Genomic DNA, 7208 nt, shown 5'->3' with positions numbered 1-7208 from the left:
CCCCCCCCACCCGCCCCGCCCCCTCCCGGCAGCCTCCCCTCCCCCCACCCCACGTTGTTCCCTCGCTCAGAGGCGCGCGCCGCCTTTGTCGCCCCCTCACCCGGTGAGTGCATTTTGTGTGTGTGTGTGTTTTTTGGGGGGGATGCCGGTGGGGTAAGGACTCCTGTCCCCGCCCCCTGAGTCCTAGGCTGGGCTTCCCCTGTCTTCGTCTCGGTGAGTGTGTCCCCCCAGCCACCGCCGCCCCCTGGCGCTGCCCTCATTTACCGCTCCTTCCACCTCCCCCGGCAACCCCCCCTTTTCCCACCCCCCTCTATTTACCGCCATCATCAGCACGCGCGAGCTGTCACCGGAGCGCGAGACAACCGAACGGCCTGGCCCCGCCCCCTCCACGCCCATTGGCCCAGCCCGTCCAGGCCCCGCCCCACCCGGCCCTGCAGTGCGCCAACAGCGCAGCGCTCAGACCCCGGGCCCCCCCAACCCCCCACCCCTGGCCCCCGCCCAGCACCAAGTGTATTCTTCTAGGGATTCTCGCGCCGCCAACAGCGCAGCGCGAAGAGGCAGCCGCCGACGCTCGGCGGCAGCCTTGAAGCTTGGCGTAAAGGACGGCGGCGCAGCGGGGCTTTTGTGAATCGAGGGGAGAAGTTTGGTTGAGTCACAAAAGGGTAAATATGAGGGTTTCCAGACAAAGAGACTCTTAAAGGTACAGAGTCCCTTTGCATGCCCCGCCTCCTTAAAGGGCCAGCGCCCTTCTTTTTTCCCCCACCGTACACTCTGAAAACTAGAGACAGCTGGAACCTTGAATTCCTGTTTTCTGCCGTCTTCAAGAGACAGACCCGTTTTCCTCGTCTTCGAGTGGGGCAGTAACCTGGATTTGGAGTCAGAGGCCATGGGTTTGAATCCCAGCTCTGCAACTTCCAAACTGTGTGACCTTGGGCAAGTAACCTAATCTCGGTGCCTCAGCTTCCTCATGGGTAAGGAAATGTGAAATGTGAGCTTGGACTAGATGGTCTCCACGGTTCCTTCCAGCCTTCAAATTCTCTCTAATCCCTTCTTTGGTTTAAGGAGGACCTTGGTGAGAAAACCTCAGTTTAGTCTTGGAGAATTAGTTGCCTGGGACACTGGGGTTAGGTGGCTTGTCCAGAGTCACACAACCAGCTAGAGAAGGGACTTAAGGTCGAAGTGATCAAAGCCAGATTTATCCACTAAGCCAGGTGGCATACTGACTAGCGACCTGGAACTAGGATCAGGAAGAGCTAAGTTTAGTTCCTGCTTCAGACACCTAGGAGCTATGTGACCCTGGGCAAGTTATGTCACCTCTAGGTCTCAGGTTTTTTCATCTGTAAAATAGGGGTGTTGTGAAGATCAAACGAGGTCCACACAAGAAAAAATTTTGCAAACCTTAAAGCATTACATAAAAACTGAAAATACATGCCATTCGCCTCCTGAAAACCAAGGATTTTCACAGAAAATTGGCATAAAAAGCTACTGAGATGAAAAGCAGACATTGTTCATTAGCATTGGCTTTACCACTGACAAATCCCCCCCCCCCAAGTTGTTTTGTTTCCTCTCAAGGAATAAGTGTTAATAGTTTTTAAAGTCAAAAAGTAGGGACTGGAGAAGTCAAAGAGGAAGTTTCTGGGTTATACAATCTTCTAATGTCAAGGGCCAAAAAACTGCCTGAAAGATAAGAGTAGAATAACTATTTCTTACCTCCTCCCTGTTTCACAAAAGTGATGTCCAGAGGAATAGCATCAAAAAGGATGAAATGGTCCCTTCCCTCTAATTGCAACCAAATGGGAGAAATGCAACAAAACATATATAAGTCTGGCTCTTCTATTTTCTCCTTCCCACTTTAATATATAGTATTTATGAATCTATACAGTTATAATTAGTCGTGCATTTATGTTGTGTCTTTCACTTGTCCTTATGCATGTCTTAAGAGCCATACATAAAGTTATGTATGTCTTCTAGTCACAGAGCTAGAACCCTGGGAAAGCTGCCTGAAGGAGGTTTTGGAGAGGAGGGACATGATTTGGTGGAGGGCAGGCAGTTAGTTTGTAAAGGGTCTTGCATAACAGCTGAATGTCAAAGCTAGAAGAGATCCTGTCTCATCTCTAGTCCAATCCCTTCATTTTAGAGGTAAGGAAACTAACAGCCCCTGAAAGTTGAACTGGTTTGCCCAAGGTCACACAACTAATGAATAGCTGGAATTCAAACCTAGTGGGGAGATACTTGAAGCAGGAATACCAGTTAGGAGTCAGGAGTGATGAGGGCCGTATCAGGGTGGGAGCTGTCTGACTGAAGAGAAGGGGATGAATAGGATGTTATGAGGCAGAAATGGCAATCGTCTTTTCATTCCAAGTTCCTTGCTATTTCCCATACATGACAAAATATTTCTATATTCAGTCAACAAGCATTTACTAAGAATTTACTATATGCCAAGCATTGTAGATACAAAGAAAGGAAAAAACACAATGCTTGCCTCAATGAGCTCACATTTTAATGAGGGGAGAGAACATGGAAAAACTATGTACTATATGAGTAACAGAGTAAATGGAAGGTAATTTTAGAGGGAAGGTTACTAAAGGTGGAAAGTGGGGGGGGGGGTAAGGTCTCCTGTAGGTGGGATGTGAGGTGGAGAAATTAGGTGGGGGTAAGGAGTTCAGTCAGTGCAAAGACATGGAGTTAGGAGACTGAGTGTCATGTATGAGAACAGCAAAGAGGTCAGTGTAGCTAGATCAGTATATAGAGAGGAGTCAAGTATAAGAAGACTGGAAAAGTAGGAAGGGTTTGAGTTATAAAGGACTTTAAATACAAGAGAATTTTATATTTGATCCTGAAGGTAATAGGGAGCCACTAAAGTTTATTGAGTATGAAGCTTACATGTTCAGACCTGCACTTTAAGGAAATAATTTCAGAAGCTGAATGGAGACTGGGTTGGCTAGGGCAATATTCCAGGTAAGAGGTTGGCGGCTGAGTGAAAAGAAGGGGGGATGTATAGGATAGACGTTGTGAAGGTAGAAATGACAAAATCTGCCAAGAGGACTGATATATGGGGTGAATGAGAAGAGTAAAAGTTGACACTAAGATTGAGAGGCTGGGGTCACTGAGTAAATGGTGATGCTCTTAACAATAAAAGGAAAGCAGGAAACTTTTTACAGCAAGTGTCTTTGATAAAGGCCCTATTTCTAAATTATACTGGGAAATGAGCCAAATTTATAAAAAAAAAAAAATATGGGCCATTCTCCATTGATATATGGTCAAAGGATATAAACAGGAAATTTTCAGAAGAAATCAAGACTATCAATAGTCACATGGGGGTGGCTAGGTGGTGCAGTGAATAGAGCACCAGCCCTGGGGTCAGGAGGACCCGAGTTCAAATTCAGCCTCAGACACTTCTCTCTCACACACACACACACACACACACAGAAACTAGCCTGTGACCTTGGGCAAGTCACTTAACCCCAATTGCCCCCTTCAAAAAGCAAAAAAAAAAGTCATTAAAAAATGCTCTCAATCACCATGGCTTAAAGAAATTAAAATTAAAAGAACTTTGAGATACCATCTCACACCTATTAGATTGGCTACCATAATAGAAAAGGAAAATGACAAATGCTGGAAAGGATGTGGAAAAACAGGGATACTAATGCACTCTTGGCATAGTTATAAACTGATCCAACTATTCTGGGAAACAATTTGGAACTATGCCAAAGGTTTATAAAACTGTTCATACCCTTTGACCAGCAAAACTACTACTAGGTCTCTATCCCAAAGAGATCAAAGATAAAGGAAAAGGACCTATTTGTACAAAAATATTTATAGCTGCTCTTTTTGTGGTGGCAAAGATTTGGAAATTAAGGGGATGCTTATCAACTGGGGAATGGCTGAACAAGTTGTGGTATATCATTGTGATGAAATACTACAGAATAAGAAATGATGATGAGGGGGGATGGTTTCAGAAAAACCTGGGAAGTATTATATGAACTGATGTAAAGTGAGCAGAACCAGGAGAATATTATACACAGTAATAGTAATATTGTAAGGGTGATCAAGTGTCTTCTGAGCAAGACAGTGATTCAAGACAATCAGAAAGGACCCATGATGAAAAATGTTATCCATCTCTAAGACAGAAACTGACGAACTTGGAGTGCAGAGTGAAAGCATGCTTCAAAAATTTTCTTTATTTTTCTTTTGCAACATGGCTGAAATAGAAATGTTTTGCACGACTTCACATGTATAATCAATATCACTGCTTGCCTTCTCAAGGGGTGGGGGAGGGGCGAGAGGAACAGAGGGAATTGGAATTCAAAATTTAAAAAAATAAAGGTTAAACATTTTTTTTAAATGTAATTGAGAAATATTTAATGAAATAAACTTTGCCTCCTTTTTACAGATGAGAAAACAAAAACTCTGAAAGATTACATGATTTGTCCTAAGGTCAAAGAGCTAGCAAATTCCAGAACAGAGACTCAAAACCAATTCTCCTGATTCCCAAGACCAGTCTTTTTCCCTATCAATCTTCAGATGCTTTCATAGATTTATGAAGTGACTGGAAGGGGAGAAAAAAGACTAGAAGCCATTGCAGGATTCTAAGAAGCAAATGATATGATAATACACACACTCTAGAAAAACAAGTCTCATTACTGTGGGCAAAGAAGACTCGATACAAGGTAAAGGAAAAGGCAGGGAGAATAGCCAAGAGCAGGGGTGGGGAACCTTTTATTAAGGGGATTTGTTCTATGAAGTTTCGATTAGGTCAAAGGGCCACAATGGAAGACCTAGAGGGTCACATGTGGTCTCAAGGCTGCAAGGTTCCCCATCCCTGCCAAGAGGTTATTTGAAGTCATTTAAGCATGAGATGATTGATTAAATGGACCAAAAGTCAGAGAAAACAGAGGCTGAAAAGTAGATCCAATGTAAGAATTGACAGGTTTTTTAAAAAGACAATATGCGAAAAGCTCCAAGTTGACCAGCAAGTGACAAGGAAGATGAATTTGGGGGCTACAGACTGATGAAGAAACAATGAACTTTGTTTATGATGTAAGACATGTCAGCGAGGCAACATTTTTGTTGTTAAAGAACTTAAGTTATAATCATTGCCATCTCAGTCTTTTCTTTCAGGATGCTGGAGAACAGATAAATTATCACAAAACAGTAAGGACTATTATAAATATAGGTCAAGTAGAACAAACTTATCTACATATTACAGTACACAATAGAATGCATTATCTAGTCAGCAAAAGCCTTCCCCACCCTGCCTCTACATATAAAAGTAATTAAAACAAAAAGGAAGTTTGAAGTGGGTAGGAAGCAGGTTTTTATTATATCTCTTCATCAAGAACCAAAGGACTCTCCTCTAGCTCTCAACATCCAAACTATTAACCAAGATACCACCACAACCATCCAACAGATTCAGAATCAAAGACATCACTGTAGCCACCAATATATGCATTTATGTGGGTTTTATGTACTTCAAAGCACTTTCTAGCCTCCAAATTAATAAAAAAGCTAGTGACTAGAACTCAGGTTCTCTTCCATTCCAGTAATCTCTCTACAATGGTGATTTAGGATAGTGCGAAGAGGATCTGGAGTCAAATGGATTCAAATCCCATCTCTACTACTTATAACCTTCGTGGCCTTGGGGAAATTGCCTCTCTGAACTTCATTATCTCCGTGTCAAATGAAGGGATATCTAAATATAAAGTCCCTTCCAGCTTTGAGTCTCATAATCCCATGTAAGCTTCTTGAGGACAGAACTGTTTTATTGTTTACTGTGTATCCCCAGTGCCTAACACAGAGTCTTGCACATGCCAGGCACCTGATAAATGTTTCAATTTCCATTTCTCCCTTACTATATGGTCTTCCAATCCTGGCGTGGGACACATCATAGCTGTCTCTCATGATTTCCAATGATATCTAACAGTCATCGGTGATCAAAGGTGCCTCCATCAATCAATCTATCACTATTTATTAAGCACGTCCACGATGCTGCCAGGCACTTTGCTAAGTGCTAGGGATAAAAAAAGAGGCAAAAGACTGTCCCTGTCTCAAGAAGCTTACACTCTAATGGATCAATTTAAAAGGGAATTATGCTACTGTATTAAAATTCCAAAAGAAAATTTTAATTCATTTTAATCTTTTAAAAAAGTCAATACCATGGAAGAATAAATAATAGTATTATAGTGGGAAATAAAATGCATAATGCATTCCAAAAGAAGTTGTAATCACTCCACTTTTATTACTTAGGAATTTCACTACCCAGACTTTAGGAACTAGATTTCTGTTTCTGAAGCTCAGAAAGGTGAAGAGCTGCCTTAAGTTGAACATCTAGGAATGACTTACTTTTCAGTCTTCTAATTCCTAGGCTAGTGTTCCTAGGTCAGGGCACTACTCAGGTTGTCTCATCCATCTCTTATATTTTGGCCATGCTCTGAAACCAGATGTGTATTTCTAAAGGCAGATGAATTAATTTACATTTCTAAAAACCCAAGAGAGTTGCTATCTAACCACTTTTCAGAGGAACTGTTTCATGTTTTTTACTCTATCCCTTTGCATATAGCAGGCACTTGACAAATAGAAGAGAATTTTAACAGTGCTTTGCACACAGTAAGCACTTAATATATGCTTCATTCATTCAACAAGTCTGCTACTTTGGCTTTCTCTTCTTCCACTGGTTGTTCTCCTTTTCAGACTCCAACCTTCAAAGCAAAACCAACTATTCCCCATCAGTATGCTACCCTCAAATTTCATATTCAAGGTAGAAATGAACAGGTTTGTTCTTGTTTGTCTTGCAGTTAGGAAGATGAGCAGACAGGAACATGGAGAAAGGACCTTCTGTGGGGGCTAGCCCTACATCTACAACCCACCCCAGGAGAAATTTCCTACATGGGAATAGGGCTAGCACTTCCATAAAGGCAAGCTGTGCAATTTCAGGGCATAAATAAATGAGTCTCAAGTCTAAGGAACTCATAGGGCAACACAAAGAGGAAAGCAGATGGATTCCTGAATTCAGAATTGAAAGGTCCCTTAAAGACCAACCTCCTCATCATACAGATGGGGAAACTGAATCAAAGAAACATTAAGCAGTTTTCCCAACTAGGTCCCAACTCTAAACCTAGGGCTGACTCTAGGAAGCTCGAAGAACTCAGAATTTGCCTAGGACACAAAACAGTAGTGAAGGGTAAGCAACGAGGGGACCCTTTGAACTT

General features: G+C 42.4%; 1 protein-coding gene across 2 annotated transcripts in view; it reads right to left on the bottom strand.

The window, feature by feature from the left end:
• Positions 1–396, bottom strand: part of USP49 (ubiquitin specific peptidase 49) — a 124699-nt gene extending 124303 nt beyond the window's left edge. For both annotated transcript variants that reach the window (XM_069108318.1, XM_069108319.1), the window contains exon 1: positions 319–396. The gene's annotated coding sequence lies outside the window, so the exon portion shown is untranslated. The remainder of the gene's footprint in view (positions 1–318) is intronic.
• Between the last annotated feature and the right edge of the window lie 6812 nt (positions 397–7208).

The sequence above is a fragment of the Petaurus breviceps genome, unplaced genomic scaffold (assembly GCF_028583685.1).
Source record: "Petaurus breviceps papuanus isolate PSGF00001 unplaced genomic scaffold, PetGlider_PUasm1.0 90352, whole genome shotgun sequence".
NCBI lineage: Eukaryota > Metazoa > Chordata > Mammalia > Diprotodontia > Petauridae > Petaurus > Petaurus breviceps.
This window is presented reverse-complemented; position numbering and strand designations above follow the sequence as displayed.